This window comes from Varroa destructor, unplaced genomic scaffold, assembly GCF_002443255.2.
Source record: "Varroa destructor unplaced genomic scaffold, Vdes_3.0 BEIS01000002.1, whole genome shotgun sequence".
Taxonomy (NCBI): domain Eukaryota; kingdom Metazoa; phylum Arthropoda; class Arachnida; order Mesostigmata; family Varroidae; genus Varroa; species Varroa destructor.
This window is the reverse complement of record NW_019211455.1, coordinates 36,320,527-36,346,358: the sequence shown is the minus strand read 5'-3', so window position 1 is coordinate 36,346,358 and position 25,832 is coordinate 36,320,527. Positions and strand designations below refer to the sequence as shown.

At 39.0% G+C, this 25,832-nt stretch overlaps 1 protein-coding gene across 2 annotated transcripts in view; it reads left to right on the top strand.

The window, feature by feature from the left end:
* Positions 1-25,832, top strand: part of Nrg (Neuroglian) — a 135,471-nt gene that overhangs the window by 4,765 nt on the left and 104,874 nt on the right. The window lies entirely within an intron of this gene.

Genomic DNA, 25,832 nt, shown 5'->3' with positions numbered 1-25,832 from the left:
AGTAACAGAGCCCTTTACTTATTACACTGACCTTGCGTAGCATAGAGTCAGTTTACACTGACTAACACCGGTTGTATGGTTTAGTCATATTGGCGTGTTGGTCGTTAAAGACAGCAGAGAGTCGCCAATTCACTAACTGGCTGGCGCACTAAGTGAGAACGTCCAAGCGAGGACAAACAAAGAGACGAGCGGACGATGGACGACGACGACAACCTGATTAGTACCGTATAAGGTCGTTGACGAGTTTATAGTACTCGACGGCGGGTATTTGTGTTAGTCAGCCTCAGACATTATAGTAGTCGAGGCTGGTGAGCCATGCGCAATGACAGTGTATATGCTTCTAGTTAGAAGTAAAAGGAAACTGTATCAATAGTCAAAGACGAAAGCTAGGAATAGCGCATGGCAGTTTATTTGTAGTCTTAACAACGCTGACGAGAGTCTCTGTTACTTTATTTCATTTCATTTTGTACAATTGTTGGTAAGTGCACCATTTGCCAACCTAAACAGTTCTACAGGAGTCACTGCCGAAACTGTACGCTCGATCGAAGATTGTTGTGTTGCTGATCTTCCGCTCAGTGCCGGAAAATTTGCAGTCTCCTGGAATTATCACTGAAATGGCATTGGAGAACGAGCCAAAGACGGCAACCTTATTCGGAACCTGGTCATTGAAAATCCAATCTTCAAAATTACTGAAATGCTAGCTGTCTAATGCAAATATTATATTATACTTGAATAAAAAAAGTTGTTTATACATACCATTGCAAAGTTTGACACCTTTGAGACAGTATATTCATACATGGTAAAAAGCAAAAAATGGTTAGACACTAGTTTTTTTAGCTCCATGGATAAGCGGATACACAATCTAATGCTGCTTGAATTACGTCTAAAACCATTTTTAACATATGATGGATATATATCGATTTTTACGTGATTTGTATTAGAAAATTAGAATAAGAATGACGTTTAGTTGAATCTAACGACGAATTTATTGCGTATACCTTATCCTTAACGGGTTAAAACGATCAGTTTTTATATCAATATCTGCCCGTCGTTGTGGCCATGAGATGATTATTACGTCGAGAAAAGTTCACTTTATGAATCTACTTGAAACAACAATTGATCCCAATGGCTGCTCTTTTCTATTAATTATGGAAGGTGACGTCTTTCTAGAATAGTAGCCACAACTCGGTTGCTTGTAGCTGCACTCGACCACTCAGGTTACACCTGAATTAGAGGCGTATTTATGTAATATATTTCACTAAACTTGTACCTACAATTTGTTGCAACAAATGGAAATAGTTATCTATGATCAAATATAACAAAAAGCAAGCCTGTTATATTATTGAAGTTAATATGGTAAATGGATGTCTACTTAATTGATACAGGTACTATTCTACGACGATATGGTTTACTCAAGTGTAGTTTTTGAAAGCAGTAGTTATATGAGTAATCTTAAAACAAAAACCTTAGAGATTGAATAGATGAATGAGATTGATGCCCTGTTTATGTTTAGCGTAAACTGTACTATTAAGATATAATCTGTTACGCAAGGATCGTCGAAGAGCAGCTGTATCAAAATATTTTCACCCACCAGTGTACAGCCGGACGAGAATCAGGCACTGAATTGGACATTTAATCGCACGTCCATATTGTATTAGATGTTGAGCTGAGGAAGTTTCTTGAAGAAACAAGGTTTTATGTGACAGCAGTGGTCTATCGCTGATTGCAAGCTATCAATTATTAAAGGTGTCGAGTAGATTAGTACAGCCAAATTACCCCTTTTTTCAATGCATGTGGACTGGAAAAAAATTGTGTTTATTTGTATTATTGACACGAGGTGTCAGGCAAATTGAAGTATTTGCCAATATATGGATGTCTTCATATCGAGGCTTCAATAATCCATTAACTTTATTCGACCATTAAAGTGCATCACATTTTCCTCTAATAATTCATTCAGTGAGAATTAAAATTCTTTGGTCTTTAGATAAAAGAGTAAGTGCAAATTGAACGCTTATGCTTTGTCCAAATCCAAATTAGTTCATCAATAAGCTTGTAATAAGATACATTTAAGTCGTCGGCAGTTACGGCAAAAATCCTGGTGAATAAGCCGACATGTACAATAACCTAAACGGAATTTTAATTGAATAATTTATGAGATAATGATGTAGATGCACAGCAGGCAATGTCTCGTAGTTGTTTCCGTAACCCCATTTTGTGTGTATAACTCTTACTCCTCTAGGAGTTTTATTTTACGCATAAACAGTGGTTATGCGCTGCTATCAAAATTCGAGTCGATAGGGAAGGTTGTTTGTCCAGTGTAATACATTCATAATGCTCATAAGCATATAATATTTTGGAAATGAAATGCTAGGCAGCATCACGGTCAAATGTCGATATCCTAGAAGTGTACCAATTATAGCGTCAGCTTTCGCTCTCAGTTTAAATTTCAGTTTGACAATGATAGCATCCTCAGATATCTGAATATCAAGTCAACCTCTTATAAAGAAACAGTACACAAATAAAAAATTGGGGCATTCTCTGTTATAAGAGACCTATCATTAGGACAAATGCAATTTATCCAAAAGGAGTAGTGACCCTTCCATCATTGTTCTTATTTTATTTTTTTAATTGATAGTTTAAAAATAACTTTAATTTATATTGTGCTATCTTTCAATGTATGCTACTGTATTTTAATTTTTTATGCAAATAGTTTCTCCATATTTCACTCCCGTTTACTTAATTAATTTTTTTTTAATTGAAGGTTTAATGAGAATAACCACCAAATAACCAGCCATCTTTCCGACGCTTATTGATGATGTTAATTTGTTTGCGACGTCATTATACCTGTAGCCCATTCATGCAATCATTGTGTCTCCAGAAAACACCTTAACGCCCGCTTTCTAGTGATTTACTAAGATGGAGATTATTATGTTGGTCAGGTGTAAACTTCTATAAATTTCAGAAAATTACCTATTAGTTACAAATGTTTGTTTTTTTGCTTACACATAGTATATAGCTTATAGTTACAAATGTTTTTGATCGAAATAGCTTATGCGCTGGGATTAGCAAGTTCCTGGTGTTGTTTTAGCATTGATGAACAGAGCATTTCCTTGTTATTCTCTTTAAAAATCCGTTGTATAGGCTCAAAGGCATATATGAATGGGTCTCCCTCGTATATTTGACAGTATGCTCACACTCCTCAATGTAGAGTAAAAAGAAGGTAGTGACAATAAAATAAGGTCTGTGGAAAAAGCCTAACAAGCTTAACTTAAAAAGAACAATAACTTAGTGAAAATGACAAAAATAAACTGCCAAACTAACTGTTTTAAACAGCCAGTCTAGGCGTTATTCAGTTGGAATAATATTCTTAGGGTACGTTAATGTAATAATATATTTGCTGAATTACATGCTAGGTGACTATATATATATGCTATATATATATATATATATAATACTGGATCGCATTACGTACATAAAATGGGTTCATGTCACTTTCAAGGTGTCATGTGCAAAATAAAGGAGACTGTAGTTAAGGCGATTATTTGTCTTCATTTTTACAGTTTTTTCATTAATAGTTTATGTTATACAAAAAGAACTATCATTGTATACTAATATTGTACAGTGTATTTCTTTTTTGTATGTTTTAGGGATACTAATCAGTTTCTTCTCTTTTACTTATTACATTTGTTATTTTTTTTTTAGTGTTGTATCATTTTTTGTTATATAAGTCAGAGCAAAAGTCAAAGGCAAAAACCCCGAGGCACCAGATGACTCTGATAGTGTCCAAAAAAGAAAGCAAGTGGCAAATAGGAAAGAAGTGAATGCTCGGATCTGATTATGTCGCTCTACGAAAGTTTTCTACATGGACAACGCGTAGCTATACGGGTAAAGTTACAGGCGCGAATAGAACTGTAATGAACATCTTAGTTCCCTAGAGGCTGCATAGAAACTGGACGGTGAATATCATTTAGGAACAGCCAGAAATTAACTTGAATATCGCCTCAGTCAAAGGACTCAGTTCACCTACGGACACGAAGTTACACTGCACTTTGTCAGCTTGATGGGCTCAATACCTAACGCTTAGGCGGGAAGATTCAGTTGCTGATTGGAGCCCCTCAGTCGACATGCACTACGTCATGTATGTTTTGAGATAAACAAATTTTCGCGTTAGACTTTTTGTAGTTACAAGGATGATAATACTAACTACGTCTGTCCAACTATAACACTTCCATGAGCCTACCGACAAGAACCGTGCCCGTTGAGTTCAGATAACTTTAGTTTGCATTATTGAAATAACGAAATTAACATTCTCGTAATTCTAAAATACGGGCTAGATAGCCTAAAATTGAAGTTATGTGATGATCTGTTGCCACTGCTCGGCTATATTCCGTAATAATAAGAATCCCCATAAATAATTTAGGCTATATGGCACTACTATTCAGGAACGAGTCTGAATTAGTGTGGAATATTACGTCATCCACACCAAGTGCAGTTTAGTCAAAAGCGGTCAAACAGAGATAAAAATTGTGAAAAAAAGCAATAAAATAACGAAATAAAACGCGCTTGCTGTCGCGTACTGTGACTCACTGTATATTGATTTTACCGCCAGGTGTAGTCTTTTTTGCATCTTCTATTATGGGACGCCTTTTATTGTTCTCTTATCTATATAGTTTCATACGAAATCTATAGTCAAAACCAAATGAGTAAGTTATTGTAATCTATGTATAAATGTTGAAATTTATATAACATACTACAGTACCAAACTATGCCTCCTCAATTATATGTATATGTGCGTTGCATACACTTGAGTGACAAGTGCCTTATGTAATATCTGCGTACTGGTGTATTATTTCTTTTCTATTTTAAGGAACTATTGTTTGCTCGTTTCCTGTCTCATTAGCCTTGTAGGTAGCCTTATAGCGGTGCCCTGGGTAATACGTTCTCCATTTTTGAAAAGTATAACGCAGTGTCGGGCGCAAGTACCACAACCTAGACCGATGCCGCCGCCTCGAATAGCAGCTCTTCAGGCTCAGTTTAGATGATTTGGCTCGAGTCTGGCGCAAGTAGCTCGGACACGCGGCTTTCTTAGGAAGCAAATGAAAGAGCAGAAACGGCAAAGGCTAACGACAGCTGCTAACTTCAGCGAGTTGAAATTAGGAACAGCAGTTAGCTAACTGTGGTACTTTAGCCTATCGTCTGCGTCGATGTGATCTCGCTTCCCGGAAACTGCTGCCCTTTCTTTCTCTTATAGCATTCTATAGTCAGTTGGTCTCCTTTCATAAAAGCCCCTAGGGTAATTCAAGGGCAGTGGCAACAACACGAAAGCAGTTCGTTGATGGGGGCAGGGAACTCAGACAGGATGGCGCCAGGATTGCTGAAAGGGTGTGGCGCCTCGACGTCGCCGCTGGGGACTTCCCTGCCAGTGGACCCAGGTCTATGGTTTACTGTGTACTAAGCGTTGGTGCGATATCGCTACGGGGCCTGCTGCTCTCAGGCACGCTGTTCGGCCCTCTCAAAAGAAAAAGGATATGGATAACGCAAAAACTTAGCTCGAGACCGTCACCATGCGAGGTTCTGGGAGGTAGGCCCAAAATATTGTTTGTCTAGAATTTTGTTCGCTCAGACGCCACTGCAAGAACGCATTTTTAAAAAGGCCATGTTGCAGTCAATGTAATCAATCCTATAGCAGTATCGTAAATAGATTAAAAGCTTACAGAAGGGTATTCCGTTTAGTAGAATGACTGCTAAACCCTGGAGGAAAGTCTTGTCGGAAGCTGAGTAATCATAGCTAAGGGGCTGGATTTGAAGTGCTGTTATGTAGCAGAGCCGTACTGATTGTTTTTACATTTAGTTAAACCGTAATATTCCTCTAAATCCAACAGGCTCATATCATTGCCTTGGGGTTACATTGGATAAGAACAAATACAAAGTCGACATTATCTGCTTGTAAGCCGCTACATGAGGGGCAATAAGCGGATTGCAGGATATCTCACCAGCATCAGCCCAAGCAAAATAGTTCTGCTTATTCTTTAAAAGGACGTGCATATGTTTACGCACTTTCTCTTGATTTTGCCTTATTGTCCCTACTCTGCAGTCGGTAATTTTTAATATTTTTTTCAGATCGAAAGTGATTAGAGAACTTAGTATTTTTTGCCGAGTCAATAAAACTTCAGAGAATTTGGTTCTGCGCTGCTACCTTTGCTTTTTTTCCCATTGAACGACGTATCATTCGTCAAAAACAATTTTTTTTATTCTTTATTAAATGTTTTATGATTGAAATCATATGTGCAATGCAGAGGTTCATAACAGTCGCTTATCTTCTTCAAGCTGTTGTAAAGTTTGATATTGAATGGTCGTCACGTTTGACATAGACAGTGCAAACGAAACTATGTGCGCTTCCTGATATGCCAGTTCAACCAAATGCAGTGAGTGTTTGTATGTTTGAGCGTTTGTATGTGCACATATTGCGTAGTGCTAGTAAGCACTCGCAGCAGAGCTAAGTTTCAAGGGTGGAGGTGTAGCGTCGAGTAGTGTAGCTTTCTGACTCCGTGTGAGTACGGTTAGTAACCATAATAGTTGCTTAGTCGCTATGGGGCTTTCTCGTCGGGTCAGCAACCTATCGACCATGGGAATCAGCCCTCATCTAAATATCCACTTGCGCATATGGGCATCAAAACAGGGGTGAACCGGCAGCAATTGAACAACTGAATAGAAGGTCGAAAGATGGCAGGCGTTCGAGGGGTTCTTCGATCGAAGTTACGCTCTACTCGACAGATGGCTTTTGCCGTTGTCTGAGAATAGGTAAGATATATATATATATATATATATATATATATGTATATATATATAAATATATATATGTTATGAAAGTTTTTTGAGGTAAAGTTGATATAACTATTGTTCACCGCAACTTCATACAAAAATCTCACTGAAATTAGGTTTTGGGACGATAATAGATTAAAAGTCTCAGAAATTCGAGGGCTTAGAGTAGTTGATATGTATAAACGGTGTAAAAAGACGCAGGAAATCTTAAAACGCTAACCTTTGGAATTTATGTAAGCAACGCAAATGAAAATTAATATTCAGCTCGCTAAAACGGGTGTTTTAGATTAGAAAAGATTTTGCGTCAAAAATGACATTTTCGGCTATATTGCTGATTTTTTAAGCTCTGTAAATCTAACCTTTATCACCACTACTTTGGTCTACCATCTGTACATCTTTCTCAGATATCTCAGAAGCCATGTGGAAACTAGCAATAATGAAAACCGTTAATTTTGGCCAAAAAAAGTCTATGATTTCGGCGTAGGATCGTCCGGCGTAAACTGATTGAAATAATAAACAACCTTTTTACACGATGAGTTTGCTACTGAAAGAACCGGAAGTATTTTACTCTTAAAAATCGTGAGTCAACGTGTACCAGTTATGACAAGCACTCTGCCGAAGTTTGCCAAAATTTAAATAAAAAAGAAAATAAATGGGGACATATATTTAGACGGGGGAAGGGGCAGCAATAGAACATAATGCATAGCTGCATGGTACTTGCTTGGTAATTTTAATATGGCAATAGTGTATTATGTTCGATTATGTAATATATAGTGTCAAATGTACAGTTAGCTATTCTACGTAATAGTAGTCCTGTGTCGTTGCCCTCGGTGTTAGCGGTGTTACTGGCAAAGCTTCTTTCATCTAATTCTTCAAGATGCGCAAATCAGTCATTCTCTCACGCACTAGATCACGGTTGTTCGACGATCTGCTGGATTTGTGAGTTGAATCTCCGTCTTTGGAAGCGTACCGAATCTGCCGTGAAATTTAAAAGAAAGGTCCACAATTGCGTGCTTATTGTTGCTTGTAAATAAGAGTGAACTGTATCATCATAGAGCCACCGTATGACTATGGGTGAAGTCAGCTACTGGCCATCTGCATCGAATCAGTATTGCTCATTAACGCTCTAGCAAAGCTTTAGTGCAGCCATATACGACCACGAACTGCAAGACCGGAGCGGAAAACAGAGTAAAAACCAAGTTGCTACAGTTGGCTAGAATTTACAGTCATGTCATGCCGTAAGCTAGTGATGAACGACCAATTGGAAGTAAAAAAGAGCAATCGAGAAGAACATGCCATAAACGTATTGAAGTATTGTATTGTATAACATGCTCATCGTTTGATACGGAAAAATACGACGTGATCAAGTAGTCCATATATCCGTGTATAGATATGTTGAAAGGTATCATGAAAGCCCCTAGGACTATTACATAACCTAATCAATTATCCTAATTTGGCCTAAATTAGGCTAACTTTACAAACTTGGCGCTCTGTTCTGTCTGAGCAGAGATCTATAACGTATGCTATATGATAGTGTGCCCCCACTATTTCTATGACGGGCGTAAAAAATAAGAAGGGATTTTCGTTAAGTACTGTATATGTCCCTAATTAAACTAGTAGAACATTTAACAAACTGAATCTGTTGCAGTCTAAACTAATGAAATAAGTAGATTTACCACAGTCTTAGAGATTGTGTGTGCTGTTATGTCACTGGTTTCAGACCGCGGTAATTATAGCCTGTTTGTACGAGAAACTTGGCAAGGTTAAGATTTGTCATCAGTGTTTACACGCAGCAGGTGTACACGATACTTTTTATTATGTTACTAGTATATGCAACACTATTTTTTAAATTACGTCTGTGGTTTATGATTTTCACTACATAATGTATATATATATATATATATATATATATATCATAACACCAATGCACTTTGAGATGAATCGGATCCATAAAAGATTTCAGTTCATCGCAGAAACTCAATTTCAGGCTCCTCACTCTTTTTTTTGCCTAAAATTTTTTAAACGACTTTAATTTATAGTGCTTCTGCCAATAGCTTCTTTACCGAGTAGACAGTGTATATGGGGACATATTTCCGTCACTGTAGTTCCAAAACGCAACTGATATCAGTAAAGACTTTTCTTTAGTATTTCTTTAAAAAGAAATCTTTACTCCTTTAGGTGGATCAAAATTTTGCAGCTTTTAAGCTTTACACACTCGTGTGTCGCAATGCGTCACCATTCCATCCCTCAAATAAAAAAAAACTGTGTGTGTGAAACTCGCTTTGTGAAACGGAAAATCACGTTAAACATACCTTTTATTATATGTATTTTCAGTATGTGCAAATGTAGGGTGTAAAAATAAATGGACAATTTACGACCGCTAATTTGATGTATGGTTCGGGACCATCATACAAGTTAATTTATATATACTTAGGAGGATCGTACTTATCTAGCGGTTAATATCTATATGTCTATGTTTCCTCGCACTTCGTTCATTAGTACGTTTCAACGACAATCAGTATGTGTGTGTTGTGGGCCATTTGTGTTCACTAAAAAACTATGAATCCCTATGGGATTTTATTATTAATATGCGCAACATGAACCCATTACTATGGGTCTACTCCAGACATTGGTTAGCCTGTTATTCCTTACGCTTCATCATTAAAAACTGAGCCGAGTTTTGCCCAGCTGCCGCCGTTGACTGTGCTTTTGTCGCACACCAAATTCATGCAAATTGTGCAGAGTTGATGCTGGATGGAGGACGAGTGGATGCCTTGTCGTTTGTTTGACCGTTGATGTGGTGTTTCTGTCATTTTTGCCTATCATCTCCTACCGTGTCAATGTTCCAGTCCGCCACCGTCGCCCCGTACTGCATCTGTGATTTATCATTTAGCTTGTGCTTTGTCTATTTGCTTATTCGAACTCTAACGAAGGTGCTAGTTATAGCTGCAATACGGTATTTTTATCATGGAAATATATCAAAGCTCCTATATAAGGTTTTTGTAGTAATGATTTCCGCAGGCGAATACTACTCTTAATCAGCAAACAAATTTGTTCTTTTCGAAGATGGAAGCGTAAATATTACACAAAGTGTAAATGAATATTCGCGGCCATGATCATTCAACCTCTTCAAATTAGGCCCACTTTAGGGGCTCTTAAACTTGGTTTACTTAGACAGGTTTGGTTCTGACTAACAATATTATATTCATAAGCTAACGTCTTTCTAACGGTGTACGTATTTGTGAAGGTGAAGCAAAACCAACATGGTTTTACAAATATGTATGTAAGAAGAGTGTGTTGAAATGAAAAAAGAAGATCAAGTGTTTTTGACATGCTCACAGGAAGGCCCTGTCAATGGCCTTCCTTCGATGTACAACATTTCCGAACAGCTTCAGCGTATTTACCACCCAACAGCCTTATAGGACAGTTATTCATAATCATTCATTAATGCCATGGGTTACCGGAATTCTCAAATTAACAGGTCTACGAAAGTAATAAATTTTTACCTCTTAGCGGCTTAATCAGGTGATTGATTACTATGTTCAACCTGGCTTATGCTGTCAATTTATATAGCAGCCTCTCTTAGTTTGACGCCTGAGTGATCCAATGACATTTCGCTACGTGCTATGAAGTGTCACCCGTTCCCTGAAGAACTAAGAGTTTGGATATATGATGAATACGAAAATATCTCTTCAATTTTCGACTGTATGTGTGCGTATGATGCTTGGCTAGTTGATGTGGCGACGGTCTGTGATTCCTCACATCCACTCTTCATCGTCATCACCAGCACCATCCCCTGCAAAGGTTACTTCGCTTTGAGAGTACTCTCGTAGAGTGCGCCAGATAACAGCCTAACAAACTTAACTGGAAATCATGTGAGAATAGACTATTTACGGGCCATTATATTCAGAACCGTTAACTGTGAATTCGTCAACTAATGACTGCTTTTTCGCTATATAATGTGAAACGTTGTTGCGAACATAAGGGGCCATCGAAAGCTAAAGCTTTGGTTTCAGCTTGCCGAAATCAATATAAGGACTCCAGTAGTAGCTGATGTTATCCTTGGTTCGTTCTTCTCGATGTGCTCGTTAACATGCCAGGATAGAATGTGTATAAAGGTTTCATTTCATCCAGTCTATTTGCCGTATTATGGGTATTTTGGCAATTAGATGGACAATAGGTATTGGAGATATACAAGACTATTGTCAGTTGGGACATGTCGATGGATAGGCGAAAGCAGGGATCCTCTGAATACGGACAAGCAGGTGAGCCATTGCCGGTAGCAATTATATCAGCAATTGATTTGCAGACAAGCCAGCAAAAATGCGGAATTAGAAATTAAGAACTCTTTTTAGATTACAGTACTCCGAGATTTAACTGGTTATTATTTATAAATAACCTTGGTCGTATTTCTGTACTATAGGTTACCCATAGGTTCTCCTATTCTAAATAGTCGATAAATCACTTAGTCAGTTATTATCTGTATATAGGTACAGGCCGACTTTTTCTTTTCACATAGCGTTTGGCTTTTTATGAGCTTTTTTGCGTTGCCAGTTGTCCTTTGAATACAATAATATAGAAGGTATATCTGACAAATAGGAAAAATGTTTTGCAAATGATAAAGTATACGTATTTTTACAATTATTAGAATTATGGTTGTATTATCGTATCGGGCTGATTTTGTACGAAAAATAAAATAGTGTCCAGGCTTCATCAAGCAACTATTTCGTTATCGACTTCTGTGTGTTCAATCAGTCGAAGTTTATTACTGCCCTGGCCAGGTAAATATGACATTATTTCATAAGTAGGACAATGATGATGAAATATGATTCATCTGAAAGGCAAATAAAAGGCCGATAATTTTGAAACCGTAAACGCTTTCCTGTTGAATCGCACCGACTTATCATGTCTATTCCTATTTGTTCCACAACGCTTTTGTAGCCTGATTGCCGGTTCAATAAGAGAACAGACTGGACAGAGCAAACGATAAAAGTACAGGAGGATAAGTCTAGCTTAGGACTAATTAGCCCGTCCTACGAGATGAAATCAACTTGATGCTACGTTTTAGATAGCAAAAAGAAGACGAAGAATGTACTCCTCTATCCTTTGTATATAATAGTTGATTGCCGTCTCATTCTTTATGTTCAAGTGTATCATCGGTTTATTGTTTATTGACAATGCTATACCTTCGTCAAGGTATTAGATGAATAACATTATAACTATATGCGACATTGAAGCTTGCGCTGAGTCACCTTCATAAATCACCTTTATACTGTAGACCAAGCTGCAACAGCTTTTTGACTGAACGATACGTACTGGGACAATTTGAGGATACTCCGTCCAACTGTATATTTGCATTGACGGTAGCATTAATTTGAATAGACATGGTCTTCGTTAACAGAGTCAAACGGGCTTGTGCCATATGACTAATTGACAGGGCTGGCGGGTGCCCTTAGCGAAGGGTGGCCTTTTTTTTTTTATTTTGTAGCGATGGATAAAATGTCTTGCCTGGAATATATTTATTGGTGCGATTGCAAAAAAAAGCAATGCAATAAAAATTGAGTTAAAAAAGGATGTTAATAGGACACTTTAGCACATGAGAAGGACAACCTTGTTACGCAGTAAGATCAACTAAATTGGCTTATATATAAATAAAATTCTGTATCGCCGAGTGGTAGATATGATATAAGTGATACTGGAAAGAGACAAAGGCGTTGATACTGAGCTTCGATTTGCGCTGCTAAAGTAAGAGAAAGTTATGGGACCTATCACATTTAACTACAGTTACCAATGATGATGAGTCAATTCATGATTACCTTCTTAACCTTAATTAATATGATATTGCAATTTACCTGCATTCGGAAATTCAATGCAGTCGCTTAGGATTTTTCTCTGCTAAGTATCAGCTGGGAATGAATAACTGATATCCGTAATATGGAATAATTTGAATTTTAATAGAGTCCTTTCCTCAAAGTATTTAACATGCAGTAGGCGAGGAGATGCCCAAAAAAAACTTCTGTTTAAAGAATACTTTATAGTTTTGGCAAACAGTAGTTTGGTTAATTTGTCAATCATGCATAACACAACTTGTGAAGCAAGGCCAGAGACTTTTTTCCCGCATTGTACGATGAATGTACCCGAACTTTGAGTACTCCCTTATCATTCCACGAATGGCTACAAGCAAAAAAAGATAGAGCTTTTATCGAAAAGCATAGCATTGAAATAACAGAAGACATTGTCATGCAGTAGCCCACATGACGTGAGCACAAGACGGCCCTTCTACTGTGTTCCACTTCATTGTTAAACGAGCATAAGAACTCACAAACATATGGCGACTAGTACCCCTTTTCAGGACTTGTCGGTTGTCAGTTAGAAGGCATCACTTGGCAGGGTAACAGAAAATAACGACATGAGCTGCGTGTCTCACATTACATTGGTTAAATATGAGGTTCGCTGTGGTACTTGAACGAGGGTGTCACGTGTACTAAGGGTGATTCTACGCGTTCAGGCGCTTCAGGGAAACGCCAACCATAAGGCGATTCGCCATTGTACAAGTACGACCCGGGCAATAAGATGTGTATGAGACAGACGGTGTTTAGTCATTGGCGACTTGCTTGCAGTTCATGTCTGCGATTAGATTATGGCCTACAGCCGCATAAAACAACTATGGGCGGGACCACGAACCAGTCACAGTCGCTTTGTCGTACGATAGCAACAGAGTTACTACTTAGCAAATAAAGCTTAGTCAATGACTTTTTTGTTTATAGTTACTGTTAAATGTTTATGTGGATCAGGCAGACTTCAGAAGTCTGCTATACCTAACTATGCTAAGCCTAAGTATACTTTCCTAGTTATTAGAAAGCTGATGGAAAGGTGGGCTGTAACCTTTCTTACCTAAAGAATTGTTCCTGCAATTCACATGATATTGAGCCGCACTCTATTGAGAAACAAGAATTGCAAGAATCATGCAAGAAACGATGTAAAGTTGAATTTTAACTCCGCTGCATTTTGCTTATTTAGTCGAGTTCTAGCTAGAGGTTACTGGGTGTGTAAATGAATAATTTGATGCGCTATTCCAAAAGATTCGACGTAAGTACCTTCTCAGAGCGATGATGTTGTATAGGTTCTAAAAAATTGTGTGTATATATGTTACATATATTTTGTTTATATATACTTATGTTTTTGATTGCAATATGAATATATGGCAAACGCTTTAATTAGCAATAGACTGTGCCCCTGCTGGTCGTTCTTCTAGCTACTTTATTTGTTGTTTCTATTTTCAATATCACGCATACTTTTGGCACGAAGCTAATCGAGTTCGCGATCTCTTGAAGAACATTAAAGGTAGATATTGGACGTTCAAATGTTTGTCGTAAACATAAAAAGGAAGCCAATTGTGAAGGCAAGTCCGTAAATAAATGGCCTCTGTTGACGTGATTGTGAAGTCAAGGTGGCATAGTTCGCTTTCTTTTTTTGTTTTCCTTCGGATCTGCTACATATAGGTTCCAGTATGCCTACTATACACGTGCGCGATTGCAATTTCAAGGATCGACATTTTCAGTAAAAGGTATATCTAGCTAAGGACTCGTACTGTACATTAGTTCCGATTCAACGGACATTACGCTTACTGATATGTTCGACGGAGAGCACAAATAGCACGGCTCCTCTACTGAAGCTACACGTAAAAACCTACAAAGCAAGATTTTGTTGAGACACTCTTCTTAAGTGTCCGATTGTTATAACCATGAAATTAGTAATAATTTCGTGGTAATTGAATTGGGGGCGAGAGAGAATGTAGCTAGAATTAAGTCTGTTTGTAATCGGTAATAAATATAAATTGGTAATAAATAAAGGGATTAATTATCTGAATAAGTGAATGAAACAACCTTCGCTCTTGTTCCTACCTTTGCATCGATATATAAAAAATTAAGTTTAATAATCTCACGAATAACGTGCGTATCTTCAAGAGCATTACCTAAAGAGGCGTATATATACTTGTCAGGTTTTACGTTCAAAATTACTGTTGGCATAGTTCCATCAGACGGCTGGCTCCTAGCACGAAACGAGCCGTGTGTCTATGCCCGGGTTCGAAGCTACACCAAAACGTGTTCCTAAAATTAGCATGCAAATACGTCACGCACTAAGTTATTACGGAGACGACGTAGTTGTACTAGAATTAATTACTGTATGTGCCATAAAGTGTGTGTCACGAATGCCACCATCCATAATATCTAGACCACATGTTGCCTGCTCGTGATTTCCTCCTAGGAACAGAAATATAATCTTCCCATCATTAATAATCTGTCAGTTCTGATGATGATCGTTCCCAAAGTCATGCAACGCTTTATGTAGGTACTGAAAGAGGCTGAGCTTCCCTTTTGTGATACATCTTATGTAGTTTATTGGGCTCAGGTATGCGGTGTTTGATAAAACACCTACTCAGATCAGTGAACAATACTGAAGGTTTAGTCGTGCATGAACGCGCGCGAGCTTTTTGACGACCAACCATCGGGACTTCTGCTGCCTCAAGCTGCTGGCAGGGCAGATGACACCACATGTGACACATGGAGTGATACTCATTTCGTCTATGTTCTGCAATGGTTTTTTCGGTCCGATAGTTATTCTCTTTCGGAGGACGGCCACATGTTAACTTAGCTAAATAACTAGAGTAAAAACGACACTTTTCGCAACGTAAAGATGAAACAGTATAGATCGTATTTGAGGTTATAAATAAATTGTGTTCAATATAAAGATAACAGAATCTAATGATACATTATTCTGTATACTTCGGCGTCGGCACCGCGACCTCTATTATAGACCGTAGGAATGATGATTTCCGCGACAGCTGCGTTAATAGAATGCGTCACCTGGGATTAGGCCAATGATGGAGAGCAAATTTCCCGTGCTTAGTCATAATGCCATAAAGCATATAAGGCAAATTAACTAGGTGCTTTATAAAGGCCTATTGTAGCGTGATAATAAAGCTGAATGGAAAACAAGTGAACCAAACATCTAAGAAAACATGTAATATAGGTCGATATGTTTCTTTAGTTAAACAAACAGATAATCTTGATAAAAAAAAAAAGGACAACGATTAGACATTTTGAGTTTTTTGATCTTGTAGTTGACCTGCAAAAACGAAAAGATCGGCTCTACACGTGTTACCAGCTTATAGGAAATTCGTCGTGAGATGGAACAGTTGCTTAAGTACACCGTATCCACTTAACACGCAAACGATTAATCGTGTATTTGGCCGACTATCCTCCGTTTGCTCTATGGTAATTACTACAAGTGAAGCACGACGACCTTGGAAACCTATTACTGGCCCAGTTTCAGGCGAGAGTGGATCACTACCGTCGCGACCACGGAAGCGTGTCCGTTCACAGCAGCTATTCGTTTCTGACATGCAAAATATATAGGTTCGACTAGGAAATATAGTGAATGAAACGGAGATGTAGATTGCATATATGTATTCCAACTATATTTATATATGTACGTCTCCAGAAGTTAGCATGATGCTACTAAGTGTGCGCTGAATTGCTACTGAATGCGCTCGGGTGGTCGTTTCGAACGAGCTTTTTTTTTATGAACTCAGAGAGCAAATGACAATCGTCTGTCATTCTTTTTACGCCCTTTATAGCATTTGAGGCAAGCAAATGGGACTACCAAGTGCGTCCTTCGTGCTACTTCTGTACCGACGGGGCCTAGTTCTGCGCCGAACAAAATGCCGCCACGGTCGCCGTAAACGGCAGCTCCGACAAAAGAAAAGTTTCGGGTCACTGCAGCGGTTGAGCGACGTTCGTAGCTAGCAATTTAAAATCCAAGAGCTCCAGCCTTCCAGTTTTCATTATTGCTTTTTCTTTAGTCGCTTTTGGCCGGAACAAGGAGTTATCTCTTATAGTGTGGAGCAATTCCATCGACGAAAATCTACGGCTGGAGCACGTAATAATCAGATGAAGATAACGCACTCGAAGACGTATGAATCTTCAACGAAGCTATCGTCGAACAGTTAAATTTAATTGAGTTGGGTGGACTGAACGTTACAAATACGAGGAGACGACTCATAAGGCAGTGCTCTTTAAAAATACTTAATCGCTGATTTATTTTGGAGACGCGATTTGACTGAAGTTGCACCAAAATAGGAAGCAGGGTCCCTCATGGCCTCTTTGCGTTTTCAAAGCACAACTGTTATCATGATTTGAATAGAATGAATTTTTACTAGTTATCGAACTGGGACAATCGGTATTTATCTCGTTCTTTCTAATTTAATAGATATGGGTTTTACATAAGTATTTCTTAACTTCTTTCGTTTAGTGGAGAAGCAAAAAGCTGTAAGAAGTAGAATGATATTCATCTTAGTAAATATTTATAATAATATTTGTGCATTCTAAATGAAACCTCCAAAGATTGAGAAAAATGGTGATTTGTTATTGTGGCACAGACTGCTGCGCCTATTGACTGTTGTGTCGTAGAGTATAAGTAGTTTACAAAATGTATATATACAGGGTGATCATCTCCGGTTTATGTTTTTCTACATAATCCGTCTTGATTTAAAGTGGCGTCTTCATCAGACTAACGATACTTTTTTTTTAATCCGCAAGTAATTTCCTCATAGTAGCTATTGAAAAGTATCGTTCAAAAAAAATCTGCCGAAATTGAAGCTGACAACGAGCCTAATTTTTTTCAGTTTTCGCCGGCTAGTTAAAGGTTAATATGGCCTGGCATTGTCACAATGCAAAACAATACCTTTTCTATCCATTTGTAATGGTCGATTTTTCAGTGGTTTGCTCTGATATCGTTAGTTGTTGAATGTAAAGGTCCAAATCCTCGCTCTTTTCGTCACTCCTGATTAAACTGAAAATGGCTTGATTCCGTTGTAGAATTTCGCAGATAAAATACGATCAATTGTTTCGCATCAATTTGTGTGGTACCTAAACATCGAGTTTTTTTAGAGCCAGATTTTTTCAATTGATCGAAAACTATTTAGTGGTGGACGGTTAGTTTTTGACGATATCATAGATATTCATGCGTGAGACTCGTTTAACTTTCGCAATAATTCCATCAACTTTTTCCGTAATTCATCGACCATCAAAGGGAGCTTCTTTCATACCGAAATTTCTAGAAAGAAAGCGAAAGAACCATATTTGGGTTGTGCCCTATAATGCGCCTTAACAACAAACAGCAAAATTTTTTTGTACCTGGGCACTATTTATGCCTTGACCGTAATACAATGTAAAATATAGAGAATTTTTGTAGAAATTTCACATATCCCAAAGTCGGAATAAAGACATCCCAACAATCTTAGCACATCTGCTACCTTCAAGCCTCAGTTTTAAAACTACACTAATGCCAATTCCACTCATATCATCTGAGATATGAAAGTTAAAAGCCATCCAGCTACTGGATGAAAGTTTAATGCGAAATTAATGTAGCTAAACATTGCAGCTATGGCGAAAAGCAGCTCGTAGCTTTCAAAATTTAAAAGAAGATCAGTGACTGCTCAGTCTCTTCGCGCTGGCTTAGCCCTTATCGATATTATTCTTCTTGAGCAACTCCATGGATGCCATTATAAATGACTGTACAGTCACAGAAGAAATAGAAACAAGTTCTACCGTAGTTCAACGGAAAATTCACAATGGACAAAAAAGTGTACAGACATTAGGGTTAATCAGTGCGCTCGCAAAACGCATTTCTGATGACGAGTCTGTTTGGATCAGGTTGTTAATGAAAAAATTTATGTAAGTCATGGACCCTCACCATGTCACACTTTCTACTTGAAGATTCCAGGTATCTTTCATAAAAATCAGACAGACACTCTCTTAGGTTAACGAAACGTGCTCTCTTATACACATAGTCCTAGAAAAAAAGTATAAGCAAAAGTCCGACTTTAACTCGGTCATCCTATATATATGATTGGCTTATCGCGGTTCTTTCAGCATCTGACAGATGTAGATCACATTTACGAAACCACATACCCATAATATAAATATTAGCTAGGTGTAATTTTACATAGAACCACGCTATTATGTTCTTCTATAAGGATTTATATCTTCCGTCTTCAGGGTCACTTGACGTTTTCGAAACATGCCCACCCTATAGCTGTGTGATGCCTATAGTAAGGGGCCAGTAGTAACATGCTTGCACTTTTCCAAACAACTCCAGAAAAGGTGGTCTCACGAAATGACATGTTGAGCGAAAACGCCAGTGGATGCAGCAGTTTTTGGAGCGGACTGCGGCTTTCTGCTACTAGAGCGCCTATTTTGTCCGTAGTCATCACATATCACAGCCTTACTGCCCTAGAAGAAAGTTCAAGCCTGCTTTCTCGAAGAAACGTTTTAGCATGGGCACCGCATGAAGCGTATTGCGCCTTTTTAATTCCTGGTTGCGCTGTTGGCAGACCTCGCACCAGGCCGCGACTTAAATGCGCTCTCGATAAAAACCTAACATTGCAATAGTTTTCTGCGGCTTGAGGTCGAAGCAGTACTCCTTCTTCCTCTATCCTCTACACTATTCCGTGTTTAAGTACGGTGAAACACAGACCTCCTATTCCAACCTTAAGATCATCTCGCACAGTCGACGAGGATTCCTCTGCACTTTCTCTCCCGTGTCCAGCCATAAAGAACCACTGGCATGGTCAGCCGTGGCAAAATGTTTGCGCTAATAAAAACGGTGTCCTTTACACACATTCTCATACTTCTATGAGGTCAGAGTTCAACGAGTTAACTTTGGGTACAAGTCTGCCTTAGCCTTCTGGCTTATCAGCTCTTCAAAAACTTATATTTCTATCAAACACAGTATTTCGTCTTTCAGGAGAGTGACACGTAGTTACCGTGTAAGTCAAATGGTGATTAATGTATGTGACAACCCGCTTGAACCCCTAGCTTGGATAAGTACTACTTTCAACCTGCTGCCATGTGCACCAGTTTGTAATCTTGCCCCCAAATCCTGCCAAAAAAAAGACTTGTCAGAGACTTCTTCATTACTCCGGGTTTTGACATTTAAATATTTAATTTATGATCATAGCCCCGGAAACACTCCGAACAAAGTGTTTCTTATGTAAAGAAATGTAAAGTAGACTAGCGATTCACGCGAAATGTTGTACGACACGCTGGTATTAAAAAGAGAGACCCAGAAAACTCGCCAACTCCTTGAATGCTTTTAGAAATGGCAAAGTTTGAATTATGCGGACTTTCTCTGGATGCGAGAAAATTATAGGGATCTATATGCACCACACTTTAAGGTGCGAAGGAATATTTATTGAGTCTCAACTGCAAATCAGCATTTTTGCATGTGTACCATGTGAGTAATCTTGGGGTACAAATATGGCGAGTACATAGTAACGTCGCAACAAGGACGAGAGCTATTTGTTATCTCAGGACCTAAACCACATGATCAATCAATCTTTGGAATGTTGTGGGTGCATAAGCTAGACAAAAACACAATGCAAGTCGCCGTTTTTCTTTATCCTTTGGAACACGTGCTGATTTTCCATTATCCACTGATTAAACCTAGGAGGCTGAAGTAATATGTCTCTGAGGGAGCGCCAGTGCACGGAAACGGGTACAGTATTTCCGCTTTGTAAGCATTCAATCTGCGGCAGTTAATTTTTTTTACGAAACATTGAGAGAAGAACACGGGCTGGACTAGAGTTCGATGATCTCGCAGCATGGCTTTGAACCTTGTTATTTATAACCTGTCCTCCATTGCGGAAATGCGTCGCGGCTACACGTGGATTGGTTGTGATCCGTGGGTCATTATGGGTTGATCGAGACTGATATGAATAAATTTATCCGATTTTCCAACGAAAGCGTCGCAGTGTCTCATCGTGGTGAAAGCCACGATAAGTCGGCCAGGCTGCTTTCCCGTCAGCTCCGCGCCGAGCTCGAAAAAGGCAATGACATCAAAAAAGGGCCCCATGAAGCTTGCTACAGATATGCACACGCGTTCCCGTGAAGCGGTTTCTGACCCTGTCAAGTTGAGATCCTTGGATACTTCATTTTGACCTTTGCATATAAAATATAGCTTAGAAGAGCAACTGCACGACAGGTGTATCAAACTTACTTAAAAATTGAAATATTCGTGGTAGACACGAATTGCATAAGGTAAAATCCTTCGCGAACTCATCGACTACTAAGAACGTGTCCTCCGAACCGTTATTAACCACAGCACAAGCGAGTTTGGCCCTACCCAGTCCAGTGTTTCGAAATCGGATCGGAGTATTTCAGGTTTCCGAACAGGCTGGGGGTCGTATCTTTCCTGAACCTCCTGAACAGCTAGGCCTCGAACCGGATTCACGTAGTTCTAAACGATGGCCTTGCCCACTTGAGAAGCAACTCAAGGACCACTCTTAAAAGATGTAATTGAAGCCAGTTGCGAGCATATGCCACGGACTCCAGCTGCAGAATCTATTTAACGGCCGTGGCGAAGTTACAACCGCGGCAGATTGGGTCGAGAATAGTCATAGTGACGTGCTCAAAAAAACGGGCGGCGAAGTCTTGGAAACAGAACCCACTTCAGCCCCGTCGCTCGCGATTTCGGTGCCTGCTGCGAGCTGGTCCCAACGCTATTTCAACCTGCAGTTGACGTCAAAAGTTGTTGTACATCATTCTTCACCTATTTCCAGAGCTCGATCCGTTTAACTGCCACTAAATGCAATGAGCCATAAAGCTACAGCTGGCTTTTTGTGATCTATTGTGCTTCAGATAAGGGATTGCAATATAAGTAATATTCGCTATGCGCATCGATACACAGGGCACTATCTATCGCATATTGTCAGAATTTCCTTCCAGATGTCTACTAAAGTAGCATTTAGAGAAGTTCAGAAGGACCCGTTTCAATAATGTGTAACATCTTATGTACCGAACGTAAAGGGTGAGGCAAAAATTCCTTGAAAGTTCGATGGCCTTTATTTTATATCTGTAAAGTATATGTCTGCCAAATGGCTCTTCCCTTATCAAGCGTATGTTGTACATGCACGTGTTTTCCCTGAATCTCTATTGTATACGCCTGGAGCGGTTTCGAAAGCAGCACTACGGATATTTGCGGGTGTCGTTTTCAAGTTGAAACTTTTATGTCGCTGCCCTAAGCGGAGGTAAACCACTGTTATCTAATAAGTTTTTGCCGCTCAGAAAAACTGTATTCCAATGCAGTTTATACGACACACTCTCACACGTTAAATAATAAGGATCACTCCGTCGTGATACGATTATATACATAATCGATTCCTTTGTTCATATATAGATATATTAGAAATTACCGATTTACTTCGCGTCATTTTGACAATAAAGCATTGCTCCCTGCGCCTTTTATATCTTACAGAGTAAGAGTTAAAAAGCGTGACGGCTAAGGTCATCGAGTCTTTCAACAGCTTACTATACCGAAACACTATATATAATGACTCGATGACGAACTACACAACAGGCGGTCGCTTGTTAATGAGAAAGGAATAGTTGATCTCGTTCATTATTTTCCCCTCTGTCTATCTATATCGATGTAGCTGCCAACAATAGGTGCAATCTGTTAGGGCGAACCGAACAGGCAAACCGCGCTTAAAATCGAAAGCAGTATAGATCTGTGCTTCAGAAGGTGCGGCGAGGCATCATTACGCTAAATGAGTTAATATAGGTACTTATGATGATACAGCTTATTGCTTTGTGTGTATACACGTACAAAATACGTATACAGATAGGCGTTTTGCTGTTTCAAAGATAACACACCGTTTCAGTGTACCTGTTACCATGTTCTACAATAGTTATACTGTACTTGTGAGGAACCTACTCCGGAGGTTAGTCAAATCTGGCATAATTCGATGTTGATTTAAGACCTACTCTGTTTCTACTGGGTTATGACATTTTTGGGAAATTAACATTGACCTGTTAGTTCTAATCTTCAGACATGGTGCTCCTCAAAAAGACCGAAAAGCGTTTCTAGTTTACGATCTGTTTTCAGAGTACGCATGAAACGGTGATAGTGTTACTGGTCCAAATGTATGTGAGCAGTGAATTAAATTGGTATTGATGAACCTGATTTGATTTATGTAGGGATTATCAAAGTTAACCAATTGGTTGGTAGCAAATCGTTGATTTTGCTGTTCGCATAAAATAAGGTGAGTTCTGCGAATTAAACACTGTAGAACCAGTATCACTATCATTCAAAAACATATTGGTAGAGTCAAGAATGTCAGATAGCCTTCTACAGTGTCCAGCCATATATAGCGACTAGCACCCATCGGGTTCTGCAGCCCAAATTGGCTTGCGAAAAAACAAGTAGGAACCGTCACTTTTATATAGTACTGCTTTTCAAGCAGTAACTCTGAGATTTCGAGCTCGCTGCCTATAGACATATAATATCTCCACAGAGTAAGTACAAACGATGTTACGCGTAACAATTCACTCGGCTACCGGAATCTGTTTGCACACACACACGGACATATTGAGCCTCGATTAAAGTTTTCCAGCAAGTCTTTTTCCGTAACATCGCCAATGCGTACTGGTTGCTTAAAGGAAAACTCTGGATGAAGACAGGCGCATCTTGTGTAGAACATCCCGTATAGATCTAACGCACTTCTCTAACCCATCCGTATACTAAAATATCCGCACATAAATGTCTCTTCGAATATGGTTATCAAGTATCCCAAAGTGAGGTAGAGCTGTTAAAACCGATAACCATTATTAGGGCCACAGAAGAAGCGTTACTATAGCGCTCTCGACCATTTGTGCACTGGTGATCGCCTTGGACGATTGCTGGCATAACTGAATCAAGTGTTCAGTCCTGAACGAAGAGTATCTTCCTATTTCTTTCTAGAAATAAATAGGTTATCAATAACGTTTCTCTTAATTCCTTAGCCACCCTGTTCGGACGTGACCATCCTGGGCTATGTGGTCGATATGGGATGCTGGCCGAAGCTATAACGGCCATGCATGAACTTAAAATTATGAGACTAACCTTTGCTTATACAGTAGATTATAAGCAAAGTTTCTGTATCCTGATTGTTGAATTTGTAGGTAAGATCATAGGTTAGAACAACTGATCATTGACCGAATTTGTTAAGGTCATGGAGCTGATTGTGATGTATCGCTGTTGGTGTTCGCTCGTGTATGAGAGCGTTATAAGCGAGGGTAACAAATGCATATTAGACTTTCGCAGGTAAAAATTTTTTACCGTACCTTAAACACATTCTACCACACGTTTTTCAACCTATCAGAATGCTAAGCTTTGTATCCATGAAAAATTTGCTGCGATTCGCTAGAGTACCTCGATCCACAGATGTAAACGAAACAGACTATATCTAAGAAAAGAAAAATAGCTTTTTATGTTGAGCATACATTATGCAATTATTGTACATAGTCCTGAGGTGAGGCACGAGACGGAAAGCATATATAAACACGCTGAATGTTGTCGATAACAACAATAACTGGTTAATGAGAAGTGGCTCCGAAGTGCGTCCGTTTCCAATATGTTCCCAATTTATTGTAGAAAACAGATTTTAGTTGAATTTTGTGGATGCGTTATACGCATACTAAATGGTAACACGATGGAAGCAGTGGTATAAGATCTAATTCGGATTTATTATAGCCACCAAAAACGATTTTTTACAAATGCTCCGTTAAACTTTAAAGAATGCGAAAATTCGTGTTTATTTGTTACCGTTTATATAGTAATATTTATAGAAAATTCCCCCGCGATGAATTAATGGACCTCGGATGTATATCTCGGACAAATGTAAATAATAATGGGTTCTTCACAAACGTTTTGTCGAAGGGGCTAACATAAAAAGAAATCAAGAGGATAGGCTACCAAATCATTTTCTACTCTATAAACAAACTAATAATAACAAGCCTTATTCAAGCCTACAGACATGCGAAATTGTTGAACAGTATTATATCAGCGGTACGTGCGCTTGATCGGACGAGCATCTGTAACCGTCCATACGGCTCATTGTATTCTAGTCAAAGAGCCGGGTCTCGAGCTCGCGTATCACAAGGAATCAGCGAATCTGTGCTCAGACGAAATTTTTTATGTTTAACATTCAATGAGAATGTCTATCGTGTATTTTATGCATATATCGTGATATTATATTATTGCATTGTCCCAAATAAAGACGGTTTCTTCACTAGGATTTCGTTTGTACTGACTCGGAAGGAGCTGATTTGTAAGCGCCGACATCGCCTCCTGATTCGCCCCAGCTGATACGGTAGTTCGTATAGGCTGGCGGGGGAAAGCGATGATCCTTCGTCACTCATTGAACGAATGCATTGTGCAGTCAACCCCTCTGCATGAATACCCATCCGCGGTAGATGTTTGGCATATTTGACGACAGAGGCGGAATCACCACCCCCTGGTGAAGTACTGTCGCTTCAGAGAATGTGTTGCTTTTCGCGACTGTTGGCTTGAACCTAAATGACTCCACCTGTTGCGGACTACACAAAGCATGGAATTCGGTCCTCGGGGGTCTTACTCGTTTTGAAACAGGTACAGCTTCAAGAAAAGAGATTGGCCGTTTCTAAAAATTCGTGAAGGAAGAAAGCGAGGATCAGCCTTCGGTCGAGAGTAAGCGCCAGCTGAAGACGCCGTGACAGATTCACTAGAAATCGTTAAAATTCTTTGGCTTATTGAATGTGAGCAAATTCTCACATGTTAAGGAAGTTTCTCTGCCATTATCCACGGATGCTTAAGAATAAATGCTTGAATTTTTACGTTCGACACCGGTGCTACGGCGCTGACGCCGCTTTGCGTGTTACGGGGCAGCTGAGTGTGATCTTTCAGGCCGTCAATTGCGACAGCGTGGAATATGAATTTTTCTGTTGCCTAAAACATGAATTGATTCTTTAGTCCAAAATAAAAAAACATGTACAATAAACGTGCTTCTCTGTAACGCGCGAAAGGCTACGATACCTAGTCTCCGTGGTCATTTTAATGTCTCTTGAGAGCAAGGCGGTCTTGAGTTGAAGTTCGTTTAACGAAGTCGTAATGCTTTTAAACTGCGTTGTGTACTATAATGTAGCTTTATT